Source organism: Sphaeramia orbicularis, chromosome 7 (genome assembly GCF_902148855.1).
Source record: "Sphaeramia orbicularis chromosome 7, fSphaOr1.1, whole genome shotgun sequence".
NCBI classification, from domain to species: domain Eukaryota; kingdom Metazoa; phylum Chordata; class Actinopteri; order Kurtiformes; family Apogonidae; genus Sphaeramia; species Sphaeramia orbicularis.
The window spans coordinates 8,724,081-8,749,641 of record NC_043963.1 but is presented as its reverse complement, the minus strand read 5'-3'; the positions used below and the strand labels follow the sequence as shown (position 1 = coordinate 8,749,641).

General features: G+C 37.2%; 1 protein-coding gene across 1 annotated transcript in view; it reads left to right on the top strand.

The window, feature by feature from the left end:
• Nucleotides 1-343: 343 nt before the first annotated feature.
• The window catches only part of LOC115422047 (plexin A3-like), a 322,979-nt gene continuing 297,761 nt past the window's right edge, over nucleotides 344-25,561 (top strand). The window contains 1 exon segment of the mRNA XM_030138091.1: nucleotides 344-619. The gene's annotated coding sequence lies outside the window, so the exon portion shown is untranslated.

Here is a 25,561-nt window from a genome sequence, read left to right as displayed (position 1 = left end):
GGCTTCAGGAGGAGAAAAACAGCAGATTAAGGAGCTGGACTGAACCATCTGACGTTTTGAAGAGGGGGGTGGGGATGTATCGCTGGATAAAAACGCAACATTTACACGATTCACATACAAAAAGACACACTTTACAGCTTTAAATTAAAGTAAATACGCATATTTTTGCAACATAATTAAATAAAAAGTAGAATAATTGTGTTTTTTTAGTAGGATTCACCGGTGCTTATTGCCCCACCCCCTCCCACCCGGGTGCGCAGTGGTCCAGTCCAGATGGGGGGCTGGCTCTAGCGGAGCAGGGGCAGACCGAGCCGAGCCAAGCCGAGGCAGGCTGTGTGTGAATGGGGGAGACGCGCCGCGCCGCTCCGCGTTGTCCACCGTGACCATTCCACAAACTGGATTATTCTTATTTGGACTTTTCCACGCGTGAATCCCGTGTGTGCTCGGACTCCTGCGCACTCTCCTCCTCCTCCTGCCGACACCTGACCTCCGCTCACTCAGGTTTTATGTGAAAGAAGAAGAAAAAAAGAAGAAGAAGAAAAAGAAAAAAAGCAGCACCACGCGTGGGACTGTGGATTTTAAAGAAGTGATTGGACTTTTTCTGCGCTTTTCTCTCCAGGTAGGTTGGAGCGGCTTTGGGGAGGTTTGTGCTGCAGGGTGGAGAGGCAAGTGGGGGGGGGTTCAGAGAGTCCGGGTGGACCTGGGAGATCTGGGGGTAAGCGGGGTGGAGGTGGGGGTGTATATGTATGTGCGTGGATGTTTCAGTGGGGGGGAAAACGCCTCGCCTCCCTCGTCACCGCATCACCGCGTCCTCTCTGTGGCTTTTACGCACGGAAATATCCCCCTTTTCCAGTGTTTTCCCCGGCTCAGAGTGGGGGTAAAGGGGTAGGAGCTGGGCTGGTTGATACCCCAGGTAGGGCAGCTTTCACCCCCGGGGGGATTTCAGAAGCTACACGGCCTCGGTTTGCGCACCTTTTGCGTTTTCCGTCGATTAAATTCGGTGCGTAAAATGAGATGTTTGGATTTGTGTGTGTTTTTTTTTCCGGAGTGTATTTGTGGTGGTGCTGCTGGTGGGGGTGGGGGAGGAGGTGGTGGTGGTGGTAGGGGAGGGGGGGTCTGGGAGGTAGCAGGGCTCCAGACGCCGATCCATTAAAGAAGAACAAAGGGGGGGGAGGCTGGAGGAAAACGTCTAAAAACGCAGAAGAAAAAGCAAAAGCCGCCCGTGCGTCTCTGCGTCCGGCCCGGTTCCTCGCGCGCCTCCGCCGCCGCGTTTAACACCGAAAATCCATCTGAGTGTGTGTATGTGAGTGTGTGTGTGAGTGTGTGTTTTTTCTCTCTCCCCCTGAATCCGCCTTCATCCGTCCGTCCATGTGCCTGGGAGAGGAGCCTCCATCCTCTGAATCCACCTCCAGAACCGGATCGATCCGTGTTTGTTTCTATTCCGGGTCAAACTGATGGAGCTGAATATCGATCGGTTTTCAAAGATCAGATCGTGATAATAATAATAATCCCTTTGTGATTGATGTATAGCTCATAGCAGGGCTGAAGGTTATCAATCAGAAAAGCCCATCCATCAGTTGTATAACAGCTGCTGCTCTGCTCCACACTGCCCCGCGTGCTGCTGCTGCTGCTGCTGCTTTAAAACCCTCCGATCAGCTGATGATCATTTCAATCGATTATCTATTAGTTTCATTGATGTGATGATCTGTAAACTAAAAGTGTACAAATCAGATGTTGTGTATCGGAACAGCACAGAAACACCACAGATTCTCCTCCAAACTGACACCCTGAGAAGATAATCAATAACCCAAAGGATCAGCTCTGGGATCCTTATATAAGAAAAGGATAAAAATAAAAGGATGACTCACAATCCAAAACTGGAAGAATAACCTTCACACTGTCACCCAGAGCTGCTCTGAGGTGATCAATCAGACCGATCGATAAGTGATGTGATCGGCTGTATGATGATGGATGTGGAGATGGAAAGGATGCAGCAGCAGCAGGTCTGCCTCTGCCCCAAACCCCCATGTGTCCTCAGCAACAGATGTTTATCTGATCGATAAACTGATCGATCGGGTTCAGGTGGTGGATAAATGATTCATATTGTGTTGAAGAGTCTGACAGGGCATTAATCTGCAGTTATTTTGGAGAAATTGTCAGAAATTTAAGATGTCTTTAAGCTTTTCTGCTGTGGAAAGGGATGTGTTTTGTTGTTTTTGTAATCGTTATCATCCTGAAAAGACAAAAACTGCACTTTTTAGAAACTATTCAGGGGATTTTTTAACAATACAAGATACAAACTTTACATTCGTGGTCAGTTTATTCAGTTTTAACCCATAAAGACCCAGTGCTACTTGTGTGTCAGTTCCCAAATGAATTTCTCTCTATTTTTTAACTGTTCTTAATTGATTTATCACAATTTATTCTAATAATATCCTCTGTATTTTGCATTTTTAAGTGAAAATCTGCTATTTTCATTCACTCTGGTCATGTAGATGTCCATAAAAGCTCAGGTTAGCAGATGTTTATCTGATTGATAACTGATCGATCAGGTTCAGGTGATGGATAAATGATTCAGATTGTGCTGAAGAGTCTGACAGGGCATTAATCTGCAGTTATTTTGGAGAAATTGTCAGAAATGTAAGACATTTTCAAGCTTGTCCACTGTGGAAATGGGGGTTTTGTAATAGTTATCATCCTGAAAAGACAAAAACTGCACTTTTTAGAATCTATTCAGGAGATTTTTTTGTCATTACAAGAAACAAACTTTACACTCATGGTCAGTTTTTTCAGCTTTAACAGATTTTAACCCATAAAGACCCAGTGCTACTGGTGAGTCAGTTCCCAAATGAATTTCTCTCTTTTTTAACCTTTCTTCAGTGATTTATCACAATTTATTCCAATAATATCCTCTGTATTTTACATTTTTAAGTGAAAATCAGGTATTTTCATTCACTGTCCATTAAACCTCAGGTTAACAGATGTTTATCTGATCGATAAACTGATCGATCGGGTTCAGGTGATGGCTAAATGATTCATATTGTGTTGAAGAGTCTGACAGGATATTAATCTGCAGGTATTTTGGAGAAATTGTCAGAAATTTAAGGCGTTTTTAAGCCTTTCTGCTGTGGAAAGGGATGCATTTTGAGGTTTAAGACAAAAACTGCACTTTTTTAGAATCTATTCAGGGGATTTTTTTGTCAATACAAGAAACAAACTTTACAGTCGTGGTCAGTTTATTCAGCTTTAAGAGATTTTAAGCCATAAAGACCCAGTGCTACTTGTGTGTCAGTTCCCACATACATTTCTCTCTATTTTTTAACCTTTCTTAAGTGATTTATCACAATTTACTTTTGTATCATCCTCTGTATTTAACAGTTTTAAGTGAAAATCTGCTATTTTCTTATACTTAATTCACTGATCATGTAGATGTCCATAAAAGCTCAGGTTAGCAGATGTTTATTTGGATCGATCGGGTTCAGGTGGTGGATAAATGACTCATATTGTGTTGAAGAGTCTGACAGGGCATTAATCTGCAGTTATTTTGGAGAAATTGTCAGAAATCTAAGACATTTTCAAGGTTTTCTGCTGTGGAAAGGGATGCATTTTGGGGGTTTTGTAATTGTTATCATCCTGAAAAGACAAAAACTGCACTTTTTAGAATCTATTCAGGGGATTTTTTTGTCAATGCAAGGAACAAACTTTACATTCATGGTCAGTTTATTCAGCTTTAACCCATAAAGACCCAGTACTACTTGTGTGTCAGTTCCCAAAAAATTAATTTCTCTCTATTTTTGTCCTTTCTTAAGTGATTTATCACAATTTACTCTAGTATCATCCTCTGTATTTTGCAGTTTTAAGTGAAAATCTGTTATGTTCTCATATTTAATTCACTGATCATGTAGATGTCCTTAAAAGCTCAGGTTAGCAGATGTTTATCTGATCGATAAACCGATCGATCGGGTTCAGGTGATGGATAAATGATTCATATTGTGTTGCACAGTCTGACAGGACATTAATGTGCAGGTATTTTGGAGAAATTGTCAGAAATTTAAGACATTTTCAAGCTTTTCTGCTCTGCAAAGGGATGCATTTTGGGGTTTAAGACAAAACTGTACTTTTTAGAATCTATTCAGGGGATTTTTTGTCAGTGCAAGAAACAAACTTTACATTCCTGGTCAGTTTATTCAGTTTTAACCCATAAAGACCCAGTGCTACTTGTGAGTCAGTTCCCAAATTAATTTCTCTGTTTTTAACCTTTCTTCAGCAATTTATCACAGTTTACTTTTGCATCATCCTCTGTATTTAACAGTTTTAAGTGAAAATCTGCTATTTTCTTATACTTAATTCCCTGATCATGTAGATATTAATTAAAGCTCAGGTTAAAGTTGAGGGTTATTCTATTAAAAGCAGAGAAAACTGAAGAAAAACAGACTTTTTTTCATATCTGATGACCATGAAAATATGACAAACTGTATTTTATGTCTGTTATTTACATGCATTGATAGGATTAGTGGATCAACAGGTATTAGACATTTTAGATCAGTAGATGCTTTTGGATGTTTGGGTCTTTAGGGGTTAAAGGTGTATTTTTTTTCCTGCCACATGGAGCAGTGATGTTTGTCACCTCTGGAACAGCTGATTGTATTTTTTATCAGACAGGAGGAAATGTGTTGGACTATTTTGAGTGGCGGATGAATCCATGTGTGATGCAGTGAGTGGGTATTAGTGGTGGCAGGATGGTGGGGTGGGGTTCTGGGATTATGATCATGACTTATTATGCAGTTTCACTTTCAGTCATTGATTAAAGACTCTTAAATGTTGTTCCAAACTTGGTGTTGGTCAGTATCTGCAAAACCTGTCGTGAAAATCCACTTCGACTCTTAACCCATAAAGACCTGCTGCAACTCCTGAATGATTTTTTTTTACTCGATTAAACCTTTTCCTAATTAATCTATCACCATTTATTCAAAGTTTATCCTCTGTATTTTGCATTTTTCAGTATAAATCATGTATTTTCCTATATTTAATTCATTGATCATGTAGCTGTTCGTTAACACTCAGAGTACATTCTGAGGTTATTATATCAAATCAGAGGAAACTGAAGAAAAAGTTACTGTTTTCAGCTAAATATACCGATAACTGAACATAAACACAAGTATTTACAACCTTTGCACTTGACCACTATTTAGCATTTTTCCAGTGAAAATCAGGTATTTTCTTATATTTACTTCACTGATCATGTAGATCAGGGGTGTCCAAACTTTTTTTCAAGAGGGCCAGATCTGATAATGTGGACATTACCAGGGGCCAGTGGTCCCTTCAGACATTTTTTAAACAGTAAAAATTACATATAAATGCGCTGTTCTACAACAATTTTATTTTCATTGTCACAATATCATTTTTTAAAATGGCAATGTAACCAAATCTAAGCCACTCAGGTGTGAACAAATTAAAAAAAAAAAAAACAGTTCTGCCTTCCTTTCACATCTGGAGTCAGATAACATAGAACAAACTGTATAGAGTATCTTAAACATCCAAGTTGATAAAAATCTTAACCCCACATTCATTTTAAACATGACTTGTATGAGTAATCATTACTCATACAGGGTGGGGAAGCAAAATTTACAATATTTTGAGGCAGGGATTGAAAGACAGTGTATGACCAATTAGTTTATTGAAAGTCATTCATTCATTCATTTTCTGAACCCACTTTATCCTCACTAGGGTCACGGGGGTCGCTTGGAGCCTATCCCAGCTACATAGGGGCGAAGGCGGGGTACACCCTGGACAAGTCGCCAGTTCATCGCAGGGCTGAACATATAGAGACAAACAATCACTCTCACATTCACACCTATGGGCAATTTAGATTAGCCAGTTAACCTATTAGTGCATGTCTTTGGATGGTGGGAGGAAGCCGGAGTACCCGGAGAGAACCCACGCAGACACGGGGAGAACATGTAAACTCCACACAGAAAGGTCCCACCCCCCGTCGACTGGTGTTGGAATCGAACCCAGGACCTTCTTGCTGTGAGGCACGAGTGCTGACCACTGCACCAACATGTCACCCCTTTATTTTATTGAAAGTCATGAGAATTTATTTGCCACAAGAAAATTTACATAATAGAAAATGCTTTTATTCTATGTGTCCTCCTTCTTTCTCAATAACTGCCTTCACACGCTTCCTGAAACTTGCGCAAGTGTTCCTCAAATATTGGGGTGACAACTTCTCCCATTCTTCTTTAATAGTATCTTCCAGACTTTCTGGTAATAGTTTTGCTCATAGTCATTCTCTTCTTTCCATTATAAACAGTCTTTATGGACACTCCAACTATTTTTGAAATCTCCTTTGGTGTGACGAGTGCATTCAGCAAATCACACACTCTTGGACGTTTGCTTTCCTGATTACTCATATGGGCAAAAGTTTCTGAAAAGGTATGGATAATAGTGTTAGGTATGATTATGACATCAATATATGTTTGGTTTCAAAAGAATTGACGTAGTGCCTGCTGAGAAAAAACAACTAAATGTTCATTGTAAATTTTGCTTCCCCACCCTGTATATTACTCAGTAATGCAAAGTCTGTTAACGTTTAAGATGAAAACATATGACTCTTACTCTTGTCTTTCACAAAATCATTCAGAAAGTGATATTTTGTGTCACATCTACAAGTACATAACACCAGCAGTTATAGGCAACTAACCTGGCAACTTGGTAGCCTGCCCTGGTGGTGAATTCACTGAACTCACAGGTTCACATGAAGAGTCACTGTTGTGAGTTTAAAGCAGCTTGAATTTGCTTCACTTTTTCGGAACGCTCACTCCCTGCTAGCTTGTCATATGCGTTAGCATGTTTTGTCTGCTCTTGTCTCTTTACATTGAATTCCTTAAACAAGGCAACAGTCTCTTGGCAAATTAGGCAAACACAATCGCCTCGATTTTCAGTGAAAAAAAATTGTAATCCCCATCTCTCCTGGAAGCGGCGGCCCTCACTGTCAACTTTCGGTTTTTTATTTACAGGCGCCGTGGTTAGAAATTAGCGAAAAAGGTTCACGGTGAGGTCACAGAGCCAGATAGAGTTAGAGTGGTGCTGCCACCATGAGGTGAAGGAGAAACTGCATTTTGAACCTTTTATGATTCATGTACTCGCTTCGACAGTCCAAGCGGGCCATAAATAATACAATATAAAACCCAAGCTGGGGGCCGTATAAAATCTGACCGCGGGCCGTGATTGGCCCCCGGGCCGGACTTTGGACACGCCTGATGTAGATGTTCATGAAAGCTCAGATTAAAGTTCAGCGATATTGTATCAAAAACAGCAATGTCAGGGCTCTCCCTGCACCTTAACCCATATGTTCTTCTCCTGTCCTAAATTACTGAAATTTTGGGGTGATGACTTTATGATCATGACTAATATTCTTAGGAAAAATATCAATACGTGCCCTTTTATAGCGATATTTGGGCTCCCTGTTGACTCCTCTTTTAACCAAATAGAGTCTGATATAATAGCTTTTACATCCCTCCTTGCAAGACGACGTATCTTATTTTTGTGGAAGTCTCCTAAACCCCCGTCTATTTCATTTTGGCTTAAAGATGTTATGTTTTTTCTTAAATTAGAAAAGATTCGACTCTCACTACAAGGCTCCTCAACTAAATTCTTTAATAAATGGCAATCTTTTTTTAGATTACTTTCAGTCTTTACAAACGCTGCCTTCAGACTGATCTCTCACACCTCCACCCTCCTCTATTTTATTATTGTTTAGGTGTTGTTGTTTTTTGTCGTAATTTGTTCTGTCTACCAATTATAGTCACATTTGACACATCTAGGTAATGTCTAATATTTAAAAGTAAACACAGGTATTTACAAGCTATGACTTAATTATTTTTTTTTTAATTAATTGATTAATTAATTTTTATTTTCTTCTATTTCCATTAGGTCAGTTAATATTCTTGTACACCACAGATTTGATACTGCTTGTACTTATTTGATTTTCTACTGCTCAGAGACTGTTATGATGTTCTTGTTTCTGCTGTTGCCCCTTCTCGGAGGGCCTTGGGGTTGGACTGGGCATGGGGAAAAACGATATAAAAGGCAGTGTATAATGAATGCACTGTAATTCTGCTCCTTTGTATGTACTGTTACATTGCTCATAAAAAGATTAAAAAAAAAAAACAGCAATGTGATATCATGAATAACACACCAATTAAAATCTGTACACATTATAAGCTTTCCGCGTGTATGTTTACGCCGTGTCAAATACCACGCAGCTAGTGGTTAGGGTTAGGGGCTACTGATATGTAAACCGCAGATCTTGGTGTACATTGATGCGCGATCAAATGCCGCTGAATAATACGCGAAAGGATAAAAATGTGCACATATAGCATGCCAAATGCCATAAGAACTGGCGTGAAACACAACACGAGTTCTTGAGATCAGTCTGAAAACAGAGAAAACTGAAGACTGAAGTGACTTTTTCTGTAAAATATAACAATAATTTAACATAAACCCAGCGTGTCCATCCACTGCCATTGATCCAACTCCGTATAATGTGGCAGTTCCCAAATGAATTTTTCTCTATTTCTACCTTCCTTAAATGATTTATCACCATTTTTAAAACTAATATTATCCTTTGTATTTTGCATTTTTTTGGTGTAAATCATGTGTTTTCCTATATTTCCTTCACAGATTATGTCAATGCTCATGAAAACTCACAGTAAATTCAAAGCTAATTATTTCAAAACAGAGAAAAATGAGGAAAAAAATGACTTTTTCAGAAAATATATTGTTAACTGAATGTAAAAACAAGTGTCTCCATCCATTGTCATTGATCCAACTCCATGGGTTTTACTGGTGAATCAATGTTGTAGAAGATGATGGTGTTTCCATGGTAACTACAGAGCCTCTGAACGTCCAAATGGGTCATATCTGATGACCATGAAAAGATGAAAAACTGTTTTTTACACCACTTATTTACATGTATTGATAGGATTAAAGGATCAGAAGTTATTATTAGATGTTTTAGATCAGTAGATGGTTTTGTCTCAGTGGCTGTTTGGGTTTTTATGGGTTAATTAACAGTTTTCTGTCAATTACTGGACTCAGTGTTGCAGCTTTAGTTTCATTCTCACAGAAAATCTCGCTGAATCCACATGAGCTGCTCCCTGATCAGTTTTTCCTCCTCATTTTCATATTTACACAAGTGTCTCCCACATGAAACAGTTATTTTCTTTAATAGCTGTCATTTTGTTTCATTCAGTTTGGGAAGCAAAAGTTGATGTTAATGATCATTTTCGTCAAATTATTTTGTCAGCGCATTGATTTGTGTATAAGACGTCAGAAATAATGTTCCCGTCAGCGTGGGTTTTGGCGTGTTAAAAATGTCAAGTCGACATAAAACACAAACAAAGTAGAGCGAAACAAATGAAATGTCAGATTTGTACTTCTATAAGCCGCGGCGTCGTTTTTATCTGATGGAGTTTTAGTGGGGTTATGGGGACGGTCATGTGATCGTTAAAGGTCAGAGGTCACTCACAGAGGAATGGAGGAATGTGACTGGAAGGCAAACGCAAGAAGAGTTTACCTCCACCAAAGAGTCACTTATTTGGGTTTATTCTGAAAAAGATGGTATTACAACGCAGCTTTTTACGGTAGAGGTCAGGTTGACCCAAAGTGGGATTTTAATCACAGCACTTTGGAATGATGGGTAAATATTTGGCTAATTTGGCCGTCTAATGAAAGAAATCATCCACTTTTGACTTAATTAGAAAGTAGAAACCGGCTTAATTGACAATCCACGTCAAAACAATTAACAAATCTGGATCAGCAAACATGAAGCAATGCAACAAATGAGTAAATCTGGGCAGCTGAGTCCAAGATTTACCGACTGGTGAAGAATAAGGCCCAATCCCAGTTCACCCCCTGGCCCTCCCCCTTACCCCTACCCCTTGGTCCTCCCCCTTCCCCCTACCCCTTGGTCCTCCCCCTTACCCCTACCCCTTGGTCCTTGCACTTGTCACTACCCCTTGAAACGAAGTTGTAAGGAGTAGGGGTTGAAACATTCCCCTTTGAGAAATGATTTATATCATGTTCAAGAGTCTGACAGGGCATTAATCTGCAGTTATTTTGGAGAAATCGTCAGAAATCAAAGAGATTTTCGAGCTTTTCTGCTGTGGAAATGGGGGTTTGTAATCGTTATCATCCTGAAAAGACAAAAACTGTACTTTTTAGAATCTATTCAAGGGATTTTTTTTGACAATACAAGAAACAAACTTTACATTCATGGTCAGTTTATTCAGCTTTAACCCATAAAGACCCAGTTCTACTTGTGCGTCAGTTCCTGAATGAATTTCTCTCTTTTTTTAACCTTTCTTAAGTGATTTATTACAATTTATTCTAATAATATCCTCTGTATTTTGCCTTTTTAAGTAAATATCTGCTGTTTTCATTCACTGATCATGTAGATGTCCTTAAAAGCTCAGGTTAGCAGATGTTTATCTGATCGATAAACCAATCGATCGGGTTCAGGTGATGGATAAATGATTCATATTGTGTTGAAGAGTCTGACAGGGTGTTAATCTGCAGGTATTTTGGAGAAATTGTCAGAAATTTAAGACATTTTTAAGCTTTTCTGCTGTGGAAAGGGATGCATTTGGTTGTTTTGTAATCCTGAAAAGACAAAAACTGCACTTTTTAGAATCTATTCAGGGGATTTTTTGTCAATACAAGAAACAAACTTTACATTCATGGTCAGTTTATTCAGTTTTAACCCATAAAGACCCAGTGCTACTTGTGTGTCAGTTCCCAAATGAATTTCTCTATTTTTAACCTTTCTTCACCTATTTATCACAATTTACTTTTGCATCATCCCCTGTATTTAACATTTTTAAGTGAAAATCTGCTATTTTCTTATACTTAATTCACTGATCATGTAGATATGCAGTGCTACTTAGGGCTGAAAGTTTATATCGTTATCGTATCTATATCTAGATAGGAACATTCAAGATATTAATATCAAAAAAGCAAAGATATAAACAATATAGATTTCCCTGCGCTTGCCCTGCATGTACAGCTCTGGAAATCACAAGTTGTATTTATTTATACTTTATGTTAATGTTGATGACTGGCAGTGAGTTCTTATAAATAATACATAAAACTGCACTTTCCACATTCTTTTGTAGTATGATGTTTGTATTTTTCTGAAAAATGCTTGGTTTTCACCGAACCCGTAGTCATATCGTATTGATATCGAGATAACTGGCATGAATATCGAGATATGAAATTTTGTCCGTATCGTTCAGCCCTAGTGCTACTTGTTTGTCAGTTCCCGAATGAATTTCTCTCTATTTTTTAAACCTTTCTTCAGTGATTTATCACAATTTATTCTAGTATTATCCTCTGTATTTTGCATTTTTAAGGGAAAATCTGCTATTTTCCTAGATTTATTTCAGTGATCATGTAGATGTCAATTAAAGCTCAGGTTAAAGTTGAGGGTTATTCTCTCAAAAACAGAGAAAACTGAAGAAAAAGTGACTTTTTTTAGTCATATCTATCAATAACTGAACATAAACCAAATGCCTCCATCCACTATCAGTGATCCAACTCCATGGGTTTTACTGGTGAATTAATGTTGTAGATGATGATGGTGTTTCCATGGTTACTACGGAGCCCCTGAACGTCCAAATGGGTCATATCTGATGACCATGAAAAGACGACAAACTGTATTTTACACCAAATATTTACATGTATTGATAGGATTAGTGGATCAACAGATATTAAACAGTTTATATCGGTAGATGGTTTTGGTCAGTGGTGGCTGTTTGGGTCTTTATGGGTTAAATATACAAATGTAAATATACTGAATTAGCCTAAATTAAAACTAGGAGTCAGTTTTGAGCAGGAGTTCTAATAATATCTGGGGTTCAGTTTGACACGAACAAATAAAAGACAGTTTTCTATTACAGATATGGTTAAAAATAGTAATACTTGTGCATATCATATAATGTGCAGTATATTCTGCCTGTTTTCAACATTTCTGTATCATTGTCCGATTACAGCCACAGCAGGTGTGTGTGTGTTTTACACTTCAGCGAAACAATCTTTTATAGAAACATGAAGGTGACAGTTACACAATAAAAGCTTTGTCAAATAATGAGTGGGTTCTATTCACTGAAACACTAGAAGGCTTTTATTTTGATATGACTTGTTGAAAAGAACAATTTTAGCAGGTTTCGACACCAAATATGATAATTTCTACTTAATAAAGGAAGGAAATGGAAGAAATAAAGGCCTGAGTGTAATATAAAACCTCAGTCAAATAAAGGGCTGTTACATTCTACAGCTGAGAGAAATAATACAGGAGGTGTGCATGAATATAACTGGATTTATACGCATGTAAATTGGAATATTAGCGGAATATTCATTTTCATTTGCCATTTTAACCAGAGGAAGACCCATTAATCATAGCCGGACTGTGTAAAATGACAGGGTTAGAGGGTTTTTTTGTACTTTTTCGACTCGTTAAAGTTGGTATTTTTGAGCTGAAGCATGACTTTTTCACCAAACTGTGCAGCCCTAATGCAGGATGTATGAGTTTACGTGACGGGAATTTCAATTATTGAGGGTTTTTTTCCCGTCTTTTCACAGTGTGTGCGTTATCAGCGTCCAAAGTTCATACGCTGTGTAAAGGAAAGTAGTGATGGGGGTTTAAGTTTTAGAGAATTGGGCTTAAATTTGGGTGTTTTTTCCACTATATCGGTGTTGTTTTGGTGCAAATGTAGCTTTGTTGTGTTTCCACACCAAGTCTGTGTGTGTGTGTGTGTGTGTGTGTGTTTGTGTGTGTGTGTCTGTCTGTATTAGTGAAGCCATAGATCTGCAGGTAATGGGATTTCCTCCGTCTCTCATTTCCAGATCGTCCCAGTTTATCCCACTATTGGAAATCCATCACTGCTGCTTATTATGGAATATCGATCATTTATATAAATGTCTGTCCGTGTGTGTGTGTGTGTGTGTGTGTGTGTGTGCATTTGACCTTGTGTGTTATATTATCTCAGTGGAAATCAGGTCATGGTGCTGCAGGTGGGGTTTTTTTCTCCTCTTTGTCTCTGAAACGACGGCTAAATCGCACGCCGCCGCCGTTTAGATGTAAATAAAAATATCCACACACACACACACACACACACGGACACACTCACGCTCACATGCTGAGTCAGAAATAGAGTCAGCGCCCGGGGAAACGCTGAGTCAGCAAACCCCAATGAGATATATGTTTTTCAGGCAGTTTCTTAAACCTCCACCAACCGTCGCCCTGCCTGCCGGCCTGCCTGCCTGTCTGTTTATCCGTCCATCTGTCTGTCTGTTAGAAAGACGTTAAGGCTGCGGTGACGTCATGGCTTTGCAGAGGCGATATCGAAGCCGGAACCGTAGCAGATGTTTACACTGAGGCTTTGGTTTGACGCTTTTAATGAATCTGAATCATCTGTTCAGCTCTAATCTTAGCTCATATTTACACTTTTCTACAGAGTCAAGGAAATACTTCTCAGCATTTGCACCTAAAAAGGCCAAATTCTCCTATTTCTCTGTATTTTCATAGCACCATCGAGGCTTACCATACCATACCATACCATACCATACCATACCATACCAACTTTATTTATAAAGCACTTTAAGAACTTTACAGCTGGCCAAAGTGCCGTACACCAAACATAAAACAAGGGATTAAATAAGTAAATAAAACTAGTGATAACACAGGGTGTTAAGCGGGCTAAGAACAACAAAATACAACCATCATAAAAGCAAAGACAAATTAAAATCTGTTAAAAACAGTCTAAAAAAACCAAAACAAAACAAAAAAAACAGACATGTCACTCACTGATTAAAAGCTAATGAGAAAAAGTGCGTTTTTAGATGTGATTTAAAGAGAGGTACAGACTGAGCCTGTCTAACATCTAAGGGAAACTGGTTCCACAACTTTGGGGCGACAACAGAAAAGGCACGATCCCCACGAAGCTTCTTTTTAGTTTTTGGAACCACAAGCTACATCTGATCTGCTGACCTGAGAGCACGAGGGGGGGCATAGGGGTGGATCAGGTCAGACAGGTAGGAGGGGGCAAGGCCATTCAAACATTTAAAAACAAATGAAAGAATTTTAAAATCAACTCTAAAACGCACTGGTAACCAATGGAGTGAAGCTAAAACCGGTGAAATATGTTGATGTTTCCGTGTTCCTGTTAAAAGCCGAGCTGCAGCATTTTGGACCAGCTGCAGTCGGGAAAGTGCATTTTCACTCAGCCCGGCATAAAGTGCATTACAATAGTCAAGTCTAGTAGTTACAAAAGCATGGATCACAGTTTCAAACAGATCCCTGGGCAGAACAGATTTTACTTTTGCAAGCTGTCTTAAGTGAAAGAAACTGGACTGGACCACACCACTAATTTATTGGTCGAGTTTAAGATTGGGTCCATTTTAACACCCAAATTTGACATGACCGGTTTAACCAAATGTGATAAGGAACCCAGGTCAACAAGAGCTGTGTGATTTGAAACACTGGGGCCAAAAATCATCACTTCTGATTTGTCCTGGTTTACAGGGTGGGGAAGCAAAATCTACAATATTTTGAGGCAGGGATTGAAAGACAGTGTATGACCAATTAGTTTATTGAAAGTCATGAGAATTTATTTGCCACAAGAAAATTTACATAATAGAAAATGTTTTTATTCTATGTGTCCTCCTTCTTTCTCAATAACTGCCTTCACACGCTTCCTGAAACTTGCGCAAGTGTTCCTCAAATATTCGGGTGACAACTTTTCCCATTCTTCTTTAATAGTATCTTCCAGACTTTCTCGTAATAGTTTTGCTCATAGTCATTCTCTTCTTTCCATTATAAACAGTCTTTATGGACACTCCAACTATTTTTGAAATCTCCTTTGGTGTGACGAGTGCATTCAGCAAATCACACACTCTTTGACGTTTGCTTTCCTGATTACTCATATGGGCAAAAGTTTCTGAAAAGGTATGGATAATAGTGTTAGGTATGATTATGACATCAATATATGTTTGGTTTCAAAAGAATTGACGTAGTGCCTGCTGAGAAAAAACAACTAAATGTTCATTGTAAATTTTGCTTCCCCACCCTGTAGGTTCAGAAAATTTAATGACATCCAAGATTTAATGTCATCAATACAGTCCATTAGGGGTTTTATCGCTTATGGGTCATCCTTCTTAAAAGGTAAATAGATTTGACTGTCGTCTGCATAAAAAAGGTTTATCTCTATATTTAGTTGAATAAAACTGTATAAAAATGCGACTGGATTCACTGTTTGAGGGCTTAGTTTTGCAGCACCTGGAGGGTTCAAATTCAAACTGTATGAACTATTAGGGCCCAAATACACAAATAAATGAACCAAAAACTAATAAAAGTGGGTTTAGATAAATATGAGCCCTTTAACATATTGAGAAAAATTTCAAAACATGTACATGACAAAATGTATTTCCATAAAACCAGCCTATAGTCTTCAGTTGGAGCGTCCAGACTAATATTTCCACTTCTATACTGTATAAACTGGCTGATTAACAGTGTAAATGTGGTGTTTTGTGTGCAGTGTTGCATCATGGGTTGTTTTTAGCATGAATGAACTATACTGAAGTGTGTTTGTCTTTCTTTGTGATTCTTTGGTGTCTGTCAGCAGTAAAAGTGTTCAGTTAATCCACCTTAATCTGCACAGTTTAGTCTGAGGTGGCTTTTTTTTCTGCTGTTCAACAAAGAAAAAGTAACTGGGCGACAGACGTGATCCTCACCTGCGTTTCCATCCAGATGTTTTTTTTTTGTTTGTTTTGTTTGTTGTCGGTAAAATCACACCTCGAGATGTTCTTCACCTTGGTTGAGGTGGAGAAGTTGTTAATGTAAAGAAGTGAAAGAACTGCGTACAGAGTGATGAAAACTGCAATATTCACTGAATTAACATTAAGAAACATGTACGTGGTATAGTATATGTGATGGAAACTGTAATGAAACACCATCGTGGATGAAGAGATGTACAGATAAACGTCAGATGTGAGTGTTATTTGAATGGGACTAGGCTAACGTCTGGTAATTTGTAATAATTGCGGAGACTGTTAATGATCTTAATTTGTTGTGAATCAGACTTTCTTTGTAATTTATAAAAAAAAAAAATCAGCCATAAATGACCTACCTGTTATGTTAATAGGATCAACAGGTATGAAACAGTTTCGAACAGTAGATGATTTTGGGGTTAATAATGGGATTAATAATTTGGACCCGCGGCCTGTTTAGTACCAGGGTTTGGTCCCATCCATGACCAATAGTGGATGTAAACACCAGTTTTCTGATTCTGTTAACCCTATAATTCCCAACATATCATATTTGATACATGAGTTTTGAAGCCCTCTACATGATCAGTGTGATATTTAAAAAAAAAAAAAAAAAGCCTGATGTATACAATTAGATACATGCAATGCACAGATAATCCAGCAGGGGGAGGAATTCATTCACCAGAGGCCTTTCCAGTGACACTACAAGACTGTCATTAATGAGGAAGGAGGAAGAACTTTGGGAATTTTGAAAAGGAATTACCAATTTGTTAGACATGTTTGTGTTGTGTTTTGTTTTTGTTTGTTCAAAAATAATAATATTTTAGCTTTGAGACCTGATGTATCAAATATGACACAAAATTGAAAGTCATACATGGAAATTGATATTTGAAAAAAAAACAAACAAAAATTGTTTGTTCAGAAGGACCAATAAAGGCTCCAGTTTCAAAGGACTGGAAATTTCTGTCAATGATTTAATGGTTCAGGCTTTACAGGGTTAAAGTTTGTTTGGGGCAAGGTTATTATTGTCAACGAAAACTAACAAAATGACGATAACTAGAATTGAATAAAACATTTTTGTTAACTGAAATAATAATGTGATATGAATTGCATACAGATAACACGCCACTTTTAATTGGTGTGTTATTTGTACGCATTATAAGCTTTCTGCGTGTATGTTCATGCTGCGTAAAATACCATGCGATTTGTGGTTAGGGTTAGGGGTGTTAGAATATATGGGTTCTGCTATATATCGTGGTATTTTATTTCACAATACTGTATTGATATTAAATGTACTGTATCGATATTTTAAGGTATTTATTCATGGCGGAGGCTCATTTTTGTTTTTTGTTTTTCTCAATTGTTTATATCTTATTAATTATCTTACTCTGTTTTATTAAATAATGGTTATTTGAAGCATCCCGAAAGCACTTTTTACTGTCTGAGATCCAGATATTAGTTCCTTTGTTGGGATCGTACAAAAATATTATGATGTTAGTTCTGAACTAATAGAATATGAACATTTGAACAGGATCTTAAACTGTAATGTTGGTTAAACAGAATTTCAGTTTGAACACAGGAACATTTTGTGATACAGCATTAGATCCTGTTGTGATCGAATAAAAGCGTGTTTAGTATTTGTGCATATTTCTGGTGTAGTTCAGTTCTTTCAGGATATAATCATTTTGAAAAAAGAAACAAACAAAAAAATTGCCTTTTTAACAGTGTCATGATATATTGTGATATATAGTGTCATGAGCCTAGTATTGTGATTTGTATCATATCGCCAGATTTGGGTAAGGGTAGGTTTAGATTTAGGGTTAGCGGTTTGTGGTTAGGGTCACAGATATGTAAAGCGGAGATCTTGGGGTACATTGATGCGCAATCAAATGGCGTTGAATAACACGCGAAAGGATGAAAATGCGTACGTATAGCACGCCAAAAATGCTAAAAGAACTGGTGCGACATACAACGCGATTTCATGAGATCAGTCTGGAAATAAATAAAAACTAGAATTAAAAGAAAAATTATAACTAATTTAAACTCTATTGTGTGCTTACTAAAGATGAAACGATTGCCGGTATAATGATAAACCACGGTAAAATTGCAGACGGTTAGTATTACTGTTTAAATTCTAATTATCATGATAACCGTGTTTGATTACCGCACTTTTAGGGGAAAAAACGCCTATGTAAAGATCTGCTTTTATGTCAAATATTTGAATATAGTTTTAGTTTTTTACAATTTTAATTTTCTATACCTAATATTTGGAACCAATATTCACTTTGAAAGTCTTTGAAAAGGTTCGTTAAGCATCTTTGTGTTATTTATGCAATAAAGTATATACATTTTTCAAGTCGGATTTTATGTATTTTTTGTGTTTTTTGTCCTTTTGTGTTGCTATAGTAGGTTAAAGTGAAAAAATAATTGACAGATGATATAAATGAAGTTGTGCTGAAAAAACACATACCAAACATGGATATAGTAAACATTTATATAATATATAAAGGGAAAATCAAAAGGACTGAAAAATGGACAAAATAGGCTCAGACCACTAAGGGTTAATACTTGAATGTTTCTGCAACAGAAAGTACATTGTGCCTATTATTTTATTTGGTTGTTTTTTTTCTTTTTTTTTTTTTCAAAATACAACTTGGTTAAATTATTTTTCAGTGTGTGTATTAGTACTTTTTGAACATTTTGAGCACAATTTCAACAATACCTCGATAATGATGATAACCGTGATAATTTTGGTCACAGTAACTGATGTGAAATTTTCGTATCATTACATCCCTAGTGCTTACAAAACCAACTGAAACATAAAAATTATGGATAAAATTCTTTCCAGTTTCGTCTTTGTCAGTGTCGGATTGATATGAAATTGATTTATTTCGCTCGAGCAATCTTAGCTGGTGGCACCATACGGCACTTCACGGTCCGTCACTTGTTGTTTAGAGTCGTCTTCTGGTCCCCACTCTACCTGGAAACATGGAGACTAAAGTTGGGAGAAAGCAGCAGAGTCCTGTCTGGGATTTATTTGAATACAACAGCGAGGAAGATAAAGAGATATGAAAAAACTAAAACTAAGCATTTAGAAAAAAAACAAAAACTAATAAAAACTAGCAAACCTGCTCTAAAAACTAATTAATTAAAACCCCTTTAGCCCGCGGGCCTAAAAAATTATATTAATATTCATCTACTATAAAAATATAATAAATCAGAACAATGGATGTTTTTTTCAACTTTTGCTCAAAGTTTAGACCCTAATGTTAATAAAAGTACATCAAAAGTGTATTTTAGTGCAAACGTTAATGTTCAAACATGATTTTTAATCTTTGTGGAGTGAAATATGCGCTATTAAAAATCTCCGACACGAACAATTAATTCATGCATATCATTGTCAATCCAGCCGAAAAAAAACAGGCGAGGATAAAAAAATTCCAATTTCTCTTTTAGTTTATTACAGTTTACTCAGGCATAGTAAAAGATACAATATTTTAGACAATGGGAATAGATTCTGTGAGGTCTGTAAATGTCCATAGACACCAAGAACATCCATATGAACCTTATTATTGTGAAGGAATTCTTCATTTACTTTGGGTATGTCTGTTTAGGCGTTTTTCCCCTGAAAATACAGGGGTTGGACAAAATAATGGAAACACCTTAAAAAATCAACAAAATATAATTTAATATGGTGTAGGTCCGCCTTTTGCGGCAATTACAGCCTCAATTCTCCGAGGTATTGATTCATACAACTTGTGAATTGTTTCCAAAGGAATTTTAAGCCATTCTTCAGTTAGAATACCCTCCAACTCTTTTAGAGACGATGGTGGTGGAAATCGACGTCTTACTTGAATCTCTAAAACTGACCATAAATGCTCAATAATGTTGAGGTCTGGGGACTGTGCCGGCCATACGAGATGCTCAACTTCATTAGAATGTTCCTCATGCCATTCTTTAACAATTCTAGCTGTATGGATTGGGGCATTATCATCTTGAGGTGAAGGTGTTTCCATTATTTTGTCCAACCCCTGTATGGTCAGGGTTAAACAGGTTAAAACGAACTGAATTAGAGGAGAAAAAAAAAAGTCAAAATGAAGTAAAACTAAACTATAATGAAAATCCAAAACTATCATTACCTTGCTTTGGTGTTTTTATGGCTTGAAGCTAACGGTCTTTATAAGAGTAGAAGGACGCGCTCACACACATACAGGATGAACTGAGGAAACAATCGGCTGACACTCCTCACTTCCCCCTCGACACTTCCTGACCTCCAGCCGCCGCCAAGTGAGTTCATGTGTCCTCAGAGACGACAAGGTCAAACACATACCATTATGTTTATACGTGAACGTACAGACGAGTGTGTGTGTTTGTCCTTCGGAAACCTGCTTAAGTGTTTTCCTCTGCACACAAATAGAGGAAATGTACCTGAAACGAGTCAGTACAGAAATGAATGAGCGGATTTAAAGGAAGATAATCAGGACGACTTTGGGGACATTTTTATTAACGAGGATTATCATTATTGATCTGCAGAAAAATACTTTAAATCAAGTCGAGTCGTTCACATTTATGAGCGTTTTCTAATTAAAGACTTCAGATTATGAAGATTTCTTTACTCATTAAGTCAAACTGATCGAGGGTACAGACTAATTCCTGGATGTTTCGAGGTCCAGGCAGATTATCCTTGGTCAGGGTTTTAAAGGTCCTCAAGGAGGTTCCACATTAGTTTCAAGAGGTTATTAGACATCCTTAAAATGGGTCTAGTGGTTTTGGTTTAGGTTCCATGTGACCTGAAGGAGGTTTTAAAACGGATTTGAGGTCAGTGAAGAAGTTCTGGGGCTTTGACAGCTCCTCATTTTCCTTTTCACGGATGAGGAGGAAGTGTTATTGGTGTTTATTAAGAGGTCACAGGTTTTGCAGTTGATCTGCAGAAAAATACTTTAAATCAAGTCGTAACGACCACATTTATGAGCATTTTCTAATTAAAAACTTCAGATTATGAAGATTTCTTTACTCATTAAGTCAAACTAATCTGAGGTCAGTTGCTTGAGGGTACAGACTAATTCCTGGATGTTTAGAGGTCCAGGTAGAGCATCATTGGTCAGGGTTTTAAAGGTCCTCAAGGAGGTTCCACATTAGTTTCAAGAGGTTATTAGACATCCTTAAAATGGGTCTAGTGGTTTTGGTTTAGGTTCCATGTGACCTGAAGGAGGTTTCAGACTGATTTGAGGTCAGTGAAGAAGTTGTGGGTCTGTCATGGTTCCTCATTTTCGTTTTCACGGATGAGGAGGAAGTGTTGTTGGTGTTTATTAAGAGGTTACAGGTTTTGCAGTTGATCTGCAGAAAAATACTTTAAATCAAGTCAAATCGTCCACATTTATGAGCATTTTCTAATTAAAAACTTCAGATTATGAAGATTTCTTTACTCAGTAAATCAAACCAGTCTGAGGTCAGTTGCTCGAGGATACAGACTAATTCCTGCATGTTTAGAGGTCCAGGCAGATCATCCTTGGTCAGGGTTTTATAGGTCCTCAAGGAGGTTCCACATTAGTTTCAAGAGCTTTTTAGACGTCCTTAAAGTGGGTCTAGTGGTTTTGGTTTAGTTTCCATGTGACCTGAAGGAGGTTTTAGAACTGATTTGAGGTCAGTGAAGAAGTTCTGGGGCTTTGACAGCTCCTCATTTTCATTTTCATGGATGAGGAGGAAGTGTTAATGGTGTTTAAGAGGTCACAGGTTTTGCAGTTGATCTGCAGAAAAATACTTTAAATCAAGTCGTATCGTTCACAGTTATGAGCGTTTTCTAATTAAAAACTTCAAATTATGAAGATTTCTTTACTCATTAAGTCAAACTGATCTGAGGTCAGTTGCTTGAGGGTACAGGCTAATTCCTGGATGTTTAGAGGTCCAGGCAGAGTATCCTTGGTCAGGGTTTTAAAGGTCCTCAAGGAGGTTCCACATTAGTTTCAAGGGATTTTTAGAAGTCCTTAAAGTGGGTCTAGTGGTTTTGGTTTAGATTCCACGTGACCTGAAGGAGGTTTTAAGCCTGATCTGAGGTCAGTGAGGAGGTTCTGGGTTCTTATATAGAGGGTATAGAATAATTCCTGGAGGTTTCAAGGTCCAGGCAGAGTATCCTTGGTCAGGGTTTTAAGGGTCCTCAAGGAGGTTCCACATTAGTTTCAAGAGGTTTTAGACATCCTTAAAGTGGGTCTAGTGGTTTTGGTTTGGGTTCCATATGACCTGAAGGATGTTTCAGACTGATTTGAGGTCAGTGAAGAAGTTGTGGGTCTTTCTCGGCTTCTCATTTTCCTTTTCACGGATGACGGGGAGGTGTTATTGGTGTTAAGAGGTCACAGGTTTTGCACTTGGCTCTTCACATGGTTTATTTGTGGCCCTGTTCAGATGTCTGTATATAGCTGATCTCAAGCATTTGCTCGTTAATGCGGCTGGTAAAATTAGCCCCCAATTGTGTCTTGAGCGTTCACTTGTTATCGAATCGACTCCCTCTCTCATTATGCAAATAAACAGGCTCGTCTGCACCCCAAAACATGCCGTAAGCTGGCATTTAAAGTGTAATAACCTGGATTTGAAGTAGTCAATTACTGACACACTTGATTTTTTTAATGTGTTTTTTTTTTTTTTTTTTGGGTGGTTTATGGTGATATTCAGTGATTAACTGTTTCTTTGCCTTTTCCTGCTTCATTATTATATTGATCTGTAGAAGAACAGTCAGACTCCTATCCGACCAATAATTTGTGCTCGATGTTGGCATTAATTCATTCAGTCGTTTATGGATGCACAGATATATCAGCTTATAACGTGTTTTCACCAGTAGCAGTGTCTAATATTTATATGTCATGTAATATTAAAGGTTTTTACCCATAAAAACCCAAACATCCACCACCGACCAAAACCATCTACTGATTTAAAATGTCTAATACCTGTTGATCCATAAATCCTATCAATACATGTAAATAATTGGTGTAAAATACAGTTATTCATCTTTTCATGGTCATCAGATATGACCCATTTGGATGTTCAGGGCCTCCATAGTTACCATGGAAACACCGTCATCTACAACATTGATTTATCAGTAAAACCCATGGAGTTGGATCAATGACAGTGGATGGAAATGCTTTGTTTATGTTCAGTTAATGATAGATTTTGCTGAAAAAGTCACTTTTTCTGCAGTTTTCTTTGTTTTTGATATAGTAACTTTCAACTTTATCTGAGTTTTTAAGAACATCTTCATGATCAGTAAATTAAATACAGGAAAATACCCGATTTATACTGCTAAAATGCAAAATACAGAGGATAATACTATGAATAAATGGTGAAAAATCACTCAAGAAAGGTTAGATAATGAGAAAATTTCATTTGGAAGCTGACGTAAGTAACACTGGGTCTTTGTGAGTTAATCATACATTTATGTTTGACTCATGATCATCATCATAACCTTTATTTGAACTCAGAGATATATTGAGGAAGCAGCCTCATTTACAATATAGCTGAGACAAAACACAAACATTTAAAACATACAATGATCTATGATCAATGATCATATCAGAAATACCAAAAAGTAAAAGTGACAATGAAAATTTATAGACTCCCACCCCCTTTTACAAACTAATAATTAAAATAATTCTACGTCCTTTTTTAACAGTTTTACAATAACACAAAACATCCATACAAACCATTCACCATACAGTTTTTTAGTCACAAATATTAGCAAATATAGTGTTATTTTATCATAAACAGGACAGAATTACAGCTGTAGACATGATGTGTCCCAATATTTTTGTCCACATAGTTCATAAACATCAAGTTTAGTGCTGGGATACAAAACAATCATGACAAATGTCATTTTGTAGTTTTATATCAGGATAATTATCATTGCATTGGTTAGTTTTCTCTTCTTTCTTCACATCTCACTGAGGAAGAAAAATCTCCCATTAAACTTTAAGGAGATATTGGTGTTTCTAAACTATATTGATATAAATATTGGGACACATCATGTCTACAGCTGTAAGATGTCCTGTTTATGATGATTTGAGATAAAAACATCAATATTTACTTATGGTTTAATGGGAGATTTTTCTTCTTATGTGAGATGTGAAGAAAGTAGATGGTTAGTTGTGGTAGAAAATGATTATTTACAGTCAGCGCACGAAAAATATTTTTGAAATTTCCAGGTAGAACATTTTAAATCATAGTCATGGATTAAAAATGTTGAGATAAATTAAGTAAAAACCATCTTTGAGGCATTTTGGAGACAAAGATAACAATTTAAACCAACTACCAATGCAATGATATTTATCTCAATATCAAACTATTATAACATTAGTCATTATTGTTTTGTATCCCAGACCCCTGTTAGAAAAGAAACACCTGAATTCAACGTGTCCACATACTTTTGTCCACTTACTGTGACCACGAAGGTTGTGTCTAAATGTTGCCAATAAAACTAAAGGGATGTTAGATTTCCACACATCAGCGTCCTGACAGTTTGTGCGAAAAAAACACGCCATGGCGCTGTCGGCGTGGAAGTCCTTCTCGACGACTGAAGGAAGCACAAAGAACAACATGACGGCAGCAGATCTGCCAAGTGCAGCCGCCGTCACTCGTCTGCTGTCTTTCGGTGGCAGGCTGCTAAACTGAGCCATGACTAATCACTCATCTGTTACCGCCACGCCAACGCCGCCGCCGTACATGTCGGAGAAAGACGGATTCGTTTTCACTCGGATTTCATTTGTAAGGAAAGCGCCGATCTGCAACCTGGAGCAGTTTGGGAGAAAATGTAATAACTATTAAAACACAATCTGACAAAATACAGTTTATGTCCATTTATATCGACTCCAGATTTTTTAACAGCTTTGTTTGTCATAGAAAAACCGAAGAATCAGGACACATCTGCACATAAAGATTATCTTTGAGCCGCTGAAATGGATTGACTGTCTAAAATAGTTCTGATATTTATGGTTGACCCCTTAAATTAAAGCTAGAAATCCATTATTCAGTCACATGTGGATCTGCTGCTTCACTAAAGATGGCAGCAAAAATAAAAAATGAAGAAAAAAATGCCCTCATACTAGAATACTTTTTGGCTTTTTCTATTTTTATTTTTACAGAAATTAGTGTATTTTTTAATCTAACCGGTCTAAAACACCATCAAATGTCTTAACTGGTCGATTTCTACTGTCTGTTATAGTTCTTAAAATAAAATAAAACTGGAGTTGGATGGTCAGAGTTGGGGAAGAAAATAAGAAAATAAGAAAAAATGCCCTCATACGATGTTGATCGATTATTTATTTATTAATTTATTTACAGAATTTAATATATTTTTTAACCTAACCAGTCTAAAACACTGTAAAATGTCTTAACTGGTCTATTTCTACTGTCTGTTATAGCTCTTAGAACGAAATAAAACTGGAATTTGATGGATTTCAGCCTTGAAAAGTACATTTGGTGAATCTTTGGAAGTATGTTTTGGTGTCTTTTGGATTAGACTGCAGTGCAAAACAGGAATAATATGTTAATATTAGACTTGTTTCTTTCTTTAAAAAACAAAACAAAAAACACCGTAAAACTAATTGGTTTATCTGTACAGTCAGTAATAGCTCTTAAAATGAAATAAAACTGGAATTTGATGGTCAGACATGAAAAAAAAAGAAAAAATGCCCTCACACTGCTGTTTTTTTTATTTTTTATTTTTGTAAAGAAATAACCATTTTTAGCCTAA